Source organism: Panthera pardus, unplaced genomic scaffold (genome assembly GCF_024362965.1).
Source record: "Panthera pardus isolate Hobbes unplaced genomic scaffold, ASM2436296v1 HiC_scaffold_12, whole genome shotgun sequence".
NCBI lineage: Eukaryota > Metazoa > Chordata > Mammalia > Carnivora > Felidae > Panthera > Panthera pardus.
The window spans coordinates 40,692,520-40,706,285 of record NW_026526677.1 but is presented as its reverse complement, the minus strand read 5'-3'; the positions used below and the strand labels follow the sequence as shown (position 1 = coordinate 40,706,285).

At 47.1% G+C, this 13,766-nt stretch overlaps 1 protein-coding gene and 1 long non-coding RNA gene across 2 annotated transcripts in view; one reads left to right on the top strand and one right to left on the bottom strand.

The window, feature by feature from the left end:
• The window catches only part of PTPN5 (protein tyrosine phosphatase non-receptor type 5), a 55,843-nt gene extending 54,883 nt beyond the window's left edge, over positions 1-960 (bottom strand). Inside the window, exon 1 of the mRNA XM_019456502.2 lies at positions 943-960. The gene's annotated coding sequence lies outside the window, so the exon portion shown is untranslated. The remainder of the gene's footprint in view (positions 1-942) is intronic.
• On the top strand, positions 183-8,291 carry LOC109271234 (uncharacterized). Its single transcript, XR_002081890.2, has 4 exons — positions 183-1,070; positions 4,851-5,047; positions 7,045-7,121; positions 7,372-8,291. It is a non-coding gene; the product is annotated as an uncharacterized LOC109271234 (long non-coding RNA).
• Positions 8,292-13,766: the final 5,475 nt, after the last annotated feature.

Genomic DNA, 13,766 nt, shown 5'->3' with positions numbered 1-13,766 from the left:
CCACCAAATGCGCTTGGGCTGCGGAGTCGCCGGCGCAGCCGCCGGGTCGGCTCGGCACCCCCCAGCCCCGGCTCCGCCCCGCCCCCGGGCGGCCTGGCGCCTCTCCCCGGGAATTGCGCAGGGCCCGCGGGGCTGGCGGGCGGGGCGCGGGAGCTCCGGCAGCGCCCAGGGCCCAAGCGGGGCGGGATCTTGGACCCCTAGTCCCCGACCCTGATCTCTGGAGCCCCCTCCCCCCCTACTCCGCTCGGAGTCCCCGAGCGCGCCGCCCCCGCGCGGAGGTTGCCTGGACAGGGAGGGCGGGGGAGCTGGAGAACCGCATGCATTTCATTCATGATTTTCTCTTCACGGGAGCCCCGGGCCCGGGCTGCGCCTATTCGGCGACCGCCAGAGGGACCCCAGCGGGGCCGTGCGCACCGAACCCAATGCGGGACGTACAGACAGATGGGGGTAGAGGAAAGCGAGACAAAGGGGTCAGTGCCGTGGGGGGTGGGGGGGCATGCATGGAAAGGGTGCGGTGGCGCTCCCCGATGTTGCCCGCACGATGCCAACACCTGCACAGAGTGGTTGCATACCCGGGCGCACACGGCGCCGGGTGCCCAGGACCTGCTTCAGGGCTCGGAGGAGGCACCTGCCTTCCCACTCTTCCCTCTTCAGTCTCTAGGGAGCAAGACCGTCCTCCACCAGGTCTCTCCCGCCTGACGCTCGCCGCTGGGCGCGCACCTGTCTTGGCTTTCTCAGGGGCACCATGGGCCGGGATGCGCAAGGAGCTGCCCACGCACCCCACAATCCTACATATTCCTCAGGCTGGCACCCTGCTGGCCGGAGGTTCCAGATGTTCCACCCAGATGGGGGCTTTTTGAGGCGTCAGGCTGCACGCAGAGCGGGATCCTAAGCTCCATTTCTACATGGGGAAACCGAGGCGCACCACCACACAGGTCTTACCCTGGTTCCAGCCACCATCCTCTTTCATCTGGATTTCTGCAATAGCCTCCTGACTGGTCTCCCTGCTTCCACCCTTGGCCCCCTGCAGTTGATTCTCTACACAGCAGTCAGAGCCATCCTTTTCAAACGTAAGTCTACTCCTTCACTGGAAATCCTACAGTGGCTCTTCATTTCATCCAGGCGAAAACTAAAGCCCCTATAACAGCCTGCAAGGCTTCTCAAGATCTGGCTCCCTTTGAGCTCTAACTTCACTTCCCACCATTCCAGTCACACCGGCTTTTTTAAATGCATCACCAACATGGCACCCACTCTGTGGCCTCTGGACATTCGAACGGCTATTTTCTCTGCCTGGAAACTTCCTCTAAGGTAGTCACATGGCTTGATCCTTTACCTCTTCAATGTGTCGCCTCAAAGAGACCTTCTGTGACCATCCTATTTTAAATTGTAGGCCTACTCCCCCTATTTTCTCCATGGTAGTCATGACCTTTGTTGTGTGTTTCCTGTGGCTCCCTGGCCCTTCATTTCCAGCTCTCACCTCAGTCCTTTGGCGTTTCAGTCATCCAGGCTCACCGAAATTCTGTTCTCTAAACAAACTATATTTTTCCCATTTCTAACCTTTGTTCATGCTGTGCTTTCAGCCTGGAAAGCCATGCCCCTGTATTTTACCTAGTTTATAAGGTCCAGTTCAAATACCTCCTTCTCTATGGGGCCTTCACTCATATCCCCAGGGATACTCAGTACTCATTCCTGTCTGCTGTGACAGCAGTTCCTTGTCTTCCCCCCCCCCCACCTCCCACCCCCCAAGCACACTAGAAACTCCTGGGAAAGGGCTGGGTCTCTTATCTCTCCCATCAGTACATATTTGTGTACAAAGGCATTGATTGGAAGGCCTGGATCTTGATTAGTCTTTTTCCCTAGGAGGGGCACAGAGGCAGGCTAGGTCTCCTTCTTATCCTTAAGTAGTTGCCTGTGGCGTGAGGGGAAGGGTCAAATGTCTGATAACCAGGCTGTGATGGTTGGTCTGTATGGAAGCGTGGGTAGACATGTCAGTTGCTGCTCAAGGACTTGCTCTCCCTCCAAGAGCATCTTCTCTGTCCTTCAGCATAAGGCTGATTCTCCCTGATGGCGTCCATGGAACAATAGCAGCGACCGTAAACGAACACTTAGTATGCTCTAGGCACCATTTTGTGTATTTTCAGTGCGCTGCTCTATTTAATCTTCATGGTAACTTTGGGAGGCAGGCATTTTGATATCCCCATTTTCAGAAGAGGAACCAGAATGAATAAGTGACTTAAGGTCCCACAGTTGATATGTGAGGGCGTGTGTATTTCAAATTCAGATCTAGCTAATTCCAAAGCCCTAGTTCATAGAGCAGGGGTGCCTTAACAGTGAAGGCCCTGGGGGCTGATGGAGGGGGTGGGGGAAGAAAAGGGCTCAGAGAGCCTCTGCAAGATCAGCCTGGCCCAGATTCTTTTTGAACCCAGCTCAGAAGTCACAGAAGCTTGGCAGTCCAGCAGGGCCAGGACCTCACAGGTTTCTGTCAATGGTGCTTGGGATGTCCTGTGGTGGAGGCTAGTCGTTGCCCTTCAGAAAGACAACTCCAGAAGGCCAGTGCTGCTTCCCAGACATTTGCAGCTGGCTGCTCTAGGTTCCGAGCCCAGCCCTAGCTTCAGATGTGATTAATAATGTTCATCTCGGGGCGCCTGGGTGGCTCAGTCGGTTGAGCGTCTGACTTCGGCTCAGGTCATTATCTCACGGTTCGTGAGTTCGAGCCCTGCGTCAGGCTCTGTGCTGATGGCTCGGGGCCTGGAGCCTGTTTCAGATTCTGTGTCCCCCCCCCCCCCCCCCCCCGCTCCTCCCCTGCTCACACTCTGTCTCTCTCTCAAAAATAAATGAAGATTAAAAAAAAAGAAAACAATGTTCATCTCAAAGGGTTGCTGTGAGGAACTGTGATGATATATATGATAATATACTTGCATGATATATACCTATATGAATATACCTACGAATTAGTAGAGGCTCAAAAAATGATCTCTTTTGCTCCTTGTAGGGCATTTCTATCACATAGGGACAGAGCTAAACTAGTCTTCTTACCTTGTTTCTGTCTTGTGCATTCTCTTCCTGTTGTAGAGTTTCAGACTCCCACTGTCCAGCGAGGGGTACCCTAGGGTGCAGTTAAGGAAGGAAAGTCTAACTTTTATTAAAGGCTTTAAAAACAAGATATTCCATGTTATGTCCCTGTGTTCACCCTTTTCATCTGCATGAGTACATTAGGAGGGAGGCACTGTTATTACCAACTGGGAAGCAGACCCAGAGAGGTCCAGGGGCTTCCCCATGGCCTCAGTACTCCCTAATTAATGGCCGGAGTGAGATTCTGGCCGATATCTGACTCTGTGCCCTGAGCAGCACCTGTCTGTGTCTTAACCCTATCGGCGTGGAGAGTGAGACCACCTATTTCCTTTCTCTTCTCTGATGGAGAAGAAGGAGAATTCTGTGAGTCCCACGGCAATGAAGTCGATGGGGCATTGGGAGGATTTAGGCTTATTGGGTCATTTTGTGTGACTCATTTACCCTCTCTGGAGGAAGGGAGGAAGAAAGGTTTGCGAAAGAGGAGGGGAAGGAGGAAAGAAAGATGGTCTGAGTAACCAGAGAGTGTCTTCCTGGTGGTTTTTGATGGGCTCTTAGAGATTAGAGTCAATATTTCTTGCTTTTGGTCTCACTTGGAATTCACTCTACTGATAATGAAATGTTTTGCTTCAGTGAAAATGTTCCCCTATCCAGATTTTATTTATTTACTTACTTATTTATAACCCACCCCAATCCACAAAGGATTTGAGGTAGCTTACCACAGGAGCAGAAACCATAAAACAATGTTAAAATATCAATAAGGATGGAGAATCAGGACCAAGGAAAATGTAAATAAACTTTGAGAGAGAAGACCAAGCCTTGGTAATTACAGCTGATTCTTATCGAGCTCTTCCTGAGTGCAAAGGAATTTGTGTACATTATTTTATTTAATCCTTAAAAGAGCCCTGTCAGCTCAGTGTTACTATTATCTTCATTTTGAGGCATAGGAGACTGAGGGCGAGGGAGATCAGCTATGAAGCTCCAAGCTACATAGCTAGTGAGCAATAGAACCAATATTTGAATCTAGCTGGATTTTGGAACTCATGCCCTTCACCCCTGTCCTGCCCTGCCTCTCCAAGGGGCAAAAGACCACCAATGTGCAGACCATAAGGGCTTCTAGAGTACTGGGATGGAGCCTCAAAGCCTGTTCTGATCTTCTTGGATGTCAAAAAGAGAGGGAAATAGTTAGCACATGGAACTAATGCCCTCCCAGCCTTCAAGTCTTAGCTCAGGCGTACCTCCTTGATGAGGTTCACCCTGACCACTCTCCTTAATAGCGGAGCCTGATTCTTCCTCCCGCTTCAGCTGCCCCCATACCCCTTTACCTTTTCCTTCAAGGATGGCACATTTTACCTTCTAACATACTGGGTAATCTGTAAACTGAATCGTATGTTTGATATGCCATAAGGTATTCTTTAATATACTCTTCATTAATACCTGTATTTAAGAATTTTATTTATTTTAATTTTAAATTAGACAGATTAACTGTTTATATACTCACTGTTTCATCGTCCATCTTCTTCCACTAGAATACAAGGTCCACATGGGCAGACACTATTGACTGTTTGGAACACTTGATAGATTCCCAAGGATCACAGACAATGCCTGCTATATAGATAGATTTTTGTTGAATGCTTGAATGACTATTTCAGAGAGGAAAAAAGAGACCAAGATGTCTAAAGTGGCAAAGTAGGTCACTTTTTTTTTTCTAGCTCATATTTTCTTTCCTTCCTTCCTCCTTTCTTTTCTTCTTTATTTTTCTCCTGTTCGTTTCCATACAGAATTCAAGGTAACTCTAGCACTAAGCTCTCAGAACAAGTCTTCAGGAAGCTTTTCCTGATGGTAGACTCTTACGGACCCCATGGCCAATGACCTTAGTGTCATTGTTAAGCAAATGCATACATGAGATTCATGGAGCTGATTTTGATGAGGTCTCTTGACAAAAGCTGGGCATCATCCCACAGCTAAATTGGTAAAGGTAATTCATTTAGGGGTCTGGGAATAGTTTCCAAGTAGCATTCCCAAGGACTTGGGGTTTGGAGCAGATGCTGTGGGGACGGAGATGATGGGCAAATTAAAAGCGGAGCATTTGTGTGAAATAATTGACTTAAAAGGAGAGGACATCTTTGTGTTCCTAAGAGCTCACCTCCGGAGTCATATTTCCTGGCTGCAAGCCCGAAGAGTGAAAAGCCAAGGACGTTAACAAGGTTTGTCAGAGGAGAAGCTGAGCCGAGACCAATTGCTGGGGTGGATGCGGGTTGGGGTGTGATGTGATCTTGCTGTAGGAGCTGGCTTCAGATCCGGGCCGAGCCTCTGGGAGCCGCAGACACCAGCCTGTCAGCTCAAGGTGAAGGCCAAGGACACCTGGCTGCCAATCCCAGGAAGAAACATAGAAACACTTGTGTCAGGAAGAGTGGGAGTCAGAACTTTGTCTCTCTCTGGGATCCTACGAAGCAGATTCATTCGCCAAATGTTTTACAGAGGGCCTCCTCTGAGCTGGCCACTGTTCTAGAGGCTGCGTCCCTGTTAGAAAACAAGACAGTTAGCTTCCCTGCTCTCATGGAATGTACATTCTAGTGGCAGCACACTGCCTATGGACCGGGTTGAAATAACAAATAAAAGGATGATTTCGGATAGTGGTAAGAGCAATGAAGGAAAAGAAAAAGAGACGAGGTGATGGAGAGTGAAGGCAGGGGGAGGGCCACTTCTGACTGGGTGTTCAGGGAAGGCTGCTCAGAAGAGATCACATTTGGGCAGAGACCTGAGTCACAAGAAGGAGCTGACCATGCGGAGTAGGGGAAGAGCTTTCCAGGCAGAACTTTCTCTTGTAGGCACAGCAGGGAGGCCAGCGAGAGATGATGTGATAGAGGAAGCTGGGGGAATTTGGGTTTCATTCTAACGTGCTGGGAGCTACAGGAGGCTTCTGCTTGGGGAGAGTGATGGGACTTGACTTGAACGTGGCATCCTAGAGAGCAGCAGCAGCAGCAGCAGCAGCAGAGAAGCACTGAGAATTCCGGCCCTCTGCTCTCATCCCCAGAGGATGTCAAGTCCAGTGGTTCCCAGGCTGGCTGCATCTCAGAATCATTTGGGAGATCTATTTAAAAAATATAGATTCTCGGGTGCCCCACCCCCCGCCCCTAAAGTCTGACTCAGTAGGAAAGGGTGACATTTGATCTTAAGAAAGTTCCCCAGATGGTTCTGCTGACTGGCTGGTAATAGCCAGCCAGTTAAGACCCCCCCCCCCCCCCACCTTAGGAAGAGTATACTGAGTGTAAGGAGAAATTCCTTGTCTGAGGTCACACAGGGTGTTAATGGCTGATCTGTCTCCTGACCCCAGAGCAGTGATGGCTAGGGTTTTCTGGCAACAAGCCACAGAAGTGACTATTGGCTAACACAGGCACAGGGGAGTTTATTGGAAGACCATGGTGGAGCTTGTGGATGGAAGAGAAGGCTGAAGGACCATGCTTGGAAAGGTGGGAGTCAGGTTTGTAGGTTTGTAGGGTTGGAACATCTCCACAGTCACATCCAGATGTCACCATGGAGATGCACTTGACTTGGTGTTCTTTCCTTCCTGCCACTCAAGACTCAAAGTCCTGGGAAAGCGAGAATCTGATTGGCTGGGTTCTGGTTGTAGACTTACCCCACCGGCTAGAGGAGGGCACACCTTGACTGACAGTCCTCTCCAGACTTCACCCAAGAGGAAACTAGGCATCTGTTACCAAAAGAGCAGCCAAAAAAGGTCTGTTACATCTGGCACCTCAGAGGATTGTATAGATTATTCCTCAGTATCATCGTTTCATAGTAACACTTAGTCATTTATAGTGTGCCAGGTACTATTCAAAGCATGTTACATACATTAGCGAATTTCACTCATACTTTAAGGCTATGAGGCGGGAACTGAGGTAGGTAGTGAGCTAGGAAAGTGAAACACAGAGAAGGCATGTAGCAACTAACGTCTACATTCTGCTTTTGTAGGTTCCAAAGGTCATTTACACCTGTTGTCTAATTTGCTCCTGATAATCACCTGTAAGTAAGATCAGGCATTTTTACAGGTAAGGAAAGTGAGGGGGCATATGCTCTGGAGTTACACAGTAGGTGGAGGAGTCCTTGGATTCATATATTCACTCGCTCATTCACCATCTATTCCTTCATTCATCCCTCCGTTTACTCATTCATCCATCCATTGGCTCCTTTCATCAAGCAGCAAGCGGCTCTCAGGGGTCAGGACTGTGCTAGGTTCTGGGAACTCCTTGGTTGACAAGCCTCAGTTTTGTTTTGTTTTGTTTTGTTTTTTCTCTCCAGGAGTTCACCAATTCCAGGGCAGAGCATTTGGGGCAGTGGCCAGAGGAGTCTAGAGCATGAGCAAGCCCAGAAAAAACAAAACAAAACAAACAAAAAAGAAAAACGAAGCGCCTCGTGTTAAGGAGTTTGGATTTTTGTCTTGAGGGCAACGACAGAAGGATTTTAAGCTGGGAACTTGTGTCGTATGAGGACAACTCTGACTGCCAGTATGAAGAATGGACTGGAGAGATAAGAATGGCAGAAGGGAGAAAATTTTAGGGTGATTCAGGTGAAAAAGCATGGCTGCCTGGATTAGGAGGTTGGCACTGGAGATGGAAGGAAGTGAACAGAGTTGACAGATAAAAAAGTGGAATTGACAGGGCTTGCTGGTTGGCTGACGGTGGAGGGTGAGGGAAGGTTTTAGGATGAGGGCAGGGTTTCTGACTTGGGCAACAAGGTGAGGTGCGGCACTCTACATTGTGGGTAAAGGCTAGCTGAGGAGCCATTTGGGGGTGGGACATGAGAGCTCAGTTTTAGACGTGTGGTGTTTGAAGTTCCAGTACGACAGGGACAGGGAGGGATAGCGACGTGTGTGGACCTTTTGCCTCCAGGCCCTGTGATCTACCCAGAATGCCTTGCTAAGTGAGAGCCTCCGTCTGTAAAGACCACTCAGAAACCCAGAGACTGCCAGATAAACTTGGAAATCCCCTACTTCATCCCCTTCACATTTCAGATGAGAAAACAGAGGCCAGAGAAAAACTATTCCTGGAAGTGGTTGGCTGAGCTAAACCCAGAGCACGGGGCTTCCCAGAAGCCCCCTTCCCTGCCATCCCACAGTACTCCAGTCCAGAGGGCACACACCAAACACTTGTGGCTCAATCCAGACTCCAGAAGGGCTCTGTTTGGACTGCAACTAAATCAAACTACTTGTCATCATTAAAAAAAAAAAAAAAAAAAAAAAAAAAAAAAGATTAAGACATTTCCAGTACAAATCTATATTTAAAAAAAATACCAGAAGATCTGGCAACTTCAGGCTTCTGTGCCTACATGACCGTGACCAGTGGCTCTGGAGAGCAGCCGCTCCCCTGAAGGGGGGCGTGTCCAGTCTGCTGCAGTCCCCAGTCTTCTCCCCATTACTCAGAGCGTGTGCTATTTGCCACTTGTCCACAGACTTCATCTGTAATTTTCTTAAGGAGGAAAGTGATGTGTTTTTTGTGACATGACCAAAATGTCTCTTGTCTGTCCCCAGCTGGCTTCATTTCCCTGGCCTCTGAAAGCGTTTGAGTTACGACCCTACCCCTTCCCCTCTGTGAATCACACATCCCTCTTTTGTAAAGTGAGGCCCTTGAATATGACGATTCCAAGGCCCTCCACGTCGGCACTTTGGAAATGCGTTCTGCTATTGACAATGCATAATTGTTCTGCAGGTGGTTTTTGAGGGATTGCTCACCCTTGACTCTTTGGTCCTTGAATTATGATTTATCTAAGCCCTCGGAAGAAAAATGCCTTTTGTTTTGGGAGTTTATCCTTCATCTTTTGATTTTGAAAAAAAAAAAATGAGTACTTCAAACAATGCAGCATAGCTTTTGTTGCTAGGAAGACAGCAGCACCAGAGGCTGCCTGGAGACAGGGCCAGCAGAAAACTCTGGTCTCCCTTCCCTGCCCTGCCCTCCTCTCCCCTCCCCTATTCTCCCCTTCCCTTTTCTCCCCTCCCCTTCTCTCTCCCATTCCCTCTCCTTCCTTCCCTTCCTATCTCTCCCCTCCCCTTCCCCTCTCCTCCTCTCCTCTCCCTGCTCCTCCCCTCCCCCTCCCTTGCCCTCCCCTTCTCTCCCCTCCCCACCCCTTCTTTCCCTTCCTTTCCTTTCCCTTCCCATCATTCCTCCCTCCCTGTCTTCTCTCTCTGTCTCTCTCTCTCTCTCTCTGGAGCAAAGATGTCAAAATCAATAATCTCTTCTGAAAAGATCAGTCTTATCACCAATAGAGTTTAGGTTTTCCTGAATCCAAAGGGTTATTGCTAAAGAACCACCCCTCCCCAGCCAAACTATTAAATACTCAGTGAAATGAACTCTTGAGTTTTAATTCTGGCTCTGCCATTAGACAGTCGTTTCACCTTGGGTAAGAAATTTATTTTTCTCTGGGCTTCAGTTTCCCCACCTATAAAATGGAAGGTTGGAGGAAATGCTTGAACGCTCTTGCCTTTCCTTATAGCGCTAACATTATAGGAGACCGCCAGAGATTTAGAGAATAAGGCAGCACCAGCAGGTCTCTGTGACTCTCCTTCAAGGTCAGCAAGACCCTGATACCTCTTCACTTTGAAGCCATAATACTCAGCAGTAGGTCTTTGACTTGCTCCTCTCTGACTCTCTGGGCATTTAATCAGTGGTAAAGGAAGGATTTCTATCCACCCTCCTCGTAGATGTAATGTGCCCCTGATATCTTGTCTTGCTAGGTAATCTTACTTGTAGCATCGTTCCTTTGTTGTAGGACCTAAATATCTGTGATTATTTAATTCCTCAAGTCTGGTGTCACCCTAAGACTCTGCAGGTCCCCAGCCAGAGATGACGGAGATGATTTAAGCAACAAGTGCGCCCCCTGGTGACCTATGTAAAAATTGCAGAAAGGCTCATGCGTTCAAGAAATACTGAATTTAGAATCTTGCCTCTGCCTAACCCTCAAGGTAAGATTTTTAAAAAGGGCGTAAGTGTCCTGTAAAGTAATATCTGGCCTAAAAATAGAATAGTTACTGTTTCTGAAGGTTGTATGTCCACTCCCAGAGACAACTTTTGCCCATTTGACGTATCCACCAGTTGGGGTGGCCGATGTGTTGAGATCCACTCTGCTATCCTCCAGTTACACCTGTTTCTCAGTGCGACGGTGGGATTGGTTATTCTAGGACATAATCTCTCTCTGTTGTTGCAGGTGTAGAAACACATGTGGCAGGAGTCCTTCTGTTTTTTTTTTTTAATTTTTTTTGTGTTTATTTATTTTTGAGAGAGAGAGAGAGAGAAAGCGACAGAACATGAGCAGGGGAGGGGCAGAGAAAGAGAGACAAAGAATCAAAAGCAGGATCCAGGCTCCAAGCTGTCAGCACAGAGCATGACACGGGACTCGAACCCACGAATGGTGAGCTCATGACCTGAGCGGAAGTCGGACGCTTAACCGACTGAGCCACCCAGTTGCCCCGCAAGAGTCCTTCTTAGGACTGCTAGAAAAAGGTAGGGATAAGGTTAGATTCACTTATTCAAATGATCAAATACTTATTGTGTACCTACTATGTTCCAGAGACTTCCTAAGTGACAGGTGTACAAGTTGCAAACAAAACAAAGTCCTTCTTTTATGAGCTTACATTTTATTGGGTAAGGGGTGGGGAGAAAACAAGCCCCAATACTCTTATCTAATCAGAGATTCTCTGAGATTCACCAATTCCAAGTCATGGTAATCCGGTTTGGCAAAAATTTCTAACAGTGATTTGGCCAGGCACTCAGGGCCCTAAGGAGATTTAGTATATCCGGTTGAGAGCAATTGAGGCCTCAGGGCATCGTTCTGACAGACAGAAGCCCTACCCTTGGAAGTTATTCTGGGTCCTGAAAGTAGAACCTGAGGGAGGCTGGTTCAAGGTCTTCATTTTCCTAGTTATATGAGAAGAGGAGAGAGAGAGAGAAAGGTATACAGACATCAGGGGCTGCATATATTCACAAATCACCAGATCTGGAAGACCAACTTAGAGATGATCTCTTATAAAATCCCCACTTTAGAGACAGAGATCCAGAGAGAAGTACCTTGCCTGAAATCACAATTGATGATCATTAGCACAGTGGAATTAAAAATTGAATTTATGTGTATTGATAAGGAGAACAATTGTATTACAAATAAGTGTAAATAGTCTGATTCCAATTTTGATTAAAAATTGTATGTGGATGGGACATCTGGGTGGCTCAGTCAGTTAAGCTTCTGACTCTTGATCTCAGCTCAGGTCTTTTTTTAAAAAATATTTTATTTATTTATTTATTTATTTATTTATTTATTTATTTATGAGAGAGCACAAGAGCGAGTGAGAGAGGGGCAGAGAGAGATACAGAGAGAGAATCCCAAGCAGGCTCCACCCTGTCAGTGCTGAACCTGACATAGGGCTCAAATCTATGAACTGTGAGATCCTGACCTGAGCTGAAATCAAGAGTCAGATGCTCAACCAACTGAGCCACTCAGGCATCCCTTGATTTCAGGTCTTGATCTCAGGGTTGTGAGTTCAACCCAGGCTACACTGGGTGTGAAGCCTGCTTAAAAAAAAAAAAAAAAGAAAGAAAAAAAATCGTATGCTATATTTTGGAGGTGAGATTGCAAGGGTTTAAATTTTTTTGGCACATATTGATGTACTTTTAAAATATTCTACAGTGAGAGTACATAATTATAAAACAAAAAATAAACATTATTCAAAACAACTTGTGTTTTCTTTTTCTTTTTTTTTTTTAAGTTTATTTATGTATTGGGGGAGGGGGGCAGAGGGAGAGGGAGTGAGAGGATCCCAAGCAGGTTCTGCTCTGTCAGCGCAGAGCGTGATTCAGGACTTGAACCCACAAACCGTGGGATCATGACCTGAGCCGACATCAAGAGTGGAACGCTCAACAGACTAAGCCACCCAGGTGCCCCAGAACTTGTATTTCCAGTGATTCAAGGGAAACAAACCTAAACCCAATAGTAGTGGTGGAATATATATATCCATATATTTCTTTCTTTTTCTTTCCATGTTCATGATTCTTCTGCATTTTATTTAATAACTGTTGTAGACATTGCTAGCCTTCCCAATATGCAGTTCTTCCCTCATTCTGGGCATCCAGCAGCATTCCCCTGCCTTGGGGATTTCCCTGCCTTGGCTCTCGCACTTATCGCATTACTAATGATGCCCAATAGGTTATGATCTGTGTGATCAATGGAAACGGCCAGAGGTTGCCTTAGGGCCACAGCATTTAATCTCCAGTGCAAGTCTCTGTAGCATCAGTGAACCCTAAGCCTCATGTTGAAAGGGAAGTATTTTAAGATGTAAGTTTCCTGCACTGCTGAGTGGTGGACCTGGAGGACAGTGGCTCTGAAAGTGCCCAGACATGTTGTGGACTTTGTATGAAAAGGAAATAAACTGGGGCACCCGGGTGGCTCAGTCAGGTAAGCATCTGACTTGGGCTCAGGTCATGATCTCGCAGTTCGTGAGTTCAAGCCCCGCATCCGGCTCTGTGCTGACAGCTCAGAGCCCAGAACCTGCTTTCGTTTCTGTGTCTCTCTCTTTCTCTGCCCTTCCCCTGCTCATGCTGTCTCTCACTATCTCTCAAAGATAAATAAGCGTTAAAAAAAAATTTTTTTTTTAAAGAAAAGGAAATAAACTTCTTCTGTGTTACGTCACTGAGATTCTGGTGGTGTTTATTACCACAGCGTTACCTAGTCTGTAATGACCAAATACAGTAACACATACCAATGTATATAGTAAAAAGAACCATTAGCATTTCGTAAAATGTAATCAATGAAATGTACAATATTTAGAAATTTTTATGTCACATTTCACACTAAATTATATGTGTAGTGAATAATCATCCTGCGTTTGATTTAAAATCAAGATCAGTTTTTGTTTCCATTAAGGAATATTGATGTGTAATGACCAGTTAACTGAATTACAGACTTGTACTATTGGGAGAGGCCTCAAAGTTTCATCTTGCACATCCTACAAGTTCATACAGAGGTATATCAAAACCATCCGCTACAGATCAGTACAAATGAACTGTTTGAACTAATGGATTCCAAAACCTTAATAACCACTCATACCAGGAGAACTTTCTGAAAACAGACTTTGCAGTTACACTTCTGGAGTTTTGGTTAAGGAGGCCTCGTACAGGACCCAGGCGATGGCGTTTGAAGAAATCTGCCATGTGATTTCAATCCCAGGTCTGGGAATCGCTGGTCAAGAGGATGACTTCAAATCGCACTTGTGATTACTTCAGTTTAGATTTCGTTCCGGTTTTGTGCCCACATTGAAACTGAACTCACCTTTGCAATCTCAGGTCAGGGTCTCCAGAAGCGGGGATTCCTGTGCACATGATTCGTGAAGTTGTGCATTCCGGAGAAACCTGTAAGGAAACGAGGAAAGTCAGGGAAGAAGAAGCTGGCCCAGAGTATGATGTCAGCAAAGGTTGTCATCATCATCTTGCAGGGAGCTCTGGAGTATAAATGGCACCACACAGTGGTCCCACCTTGAGCCAAGGGATCTGGGCTTCTGTACGCCCCCAACGATGGGCGATCATTAGTCATAGGCAGCCTGCACCGGGGTAATGTAAACTGTGAGGTGCATTCAGTCGGCCAAGGATAACTGGCTGGTGGAGTAGCAAGTGTGAGCTGTTAGCGGGAATTCAGTTGGCAGCTGGGGGGTAAGTATA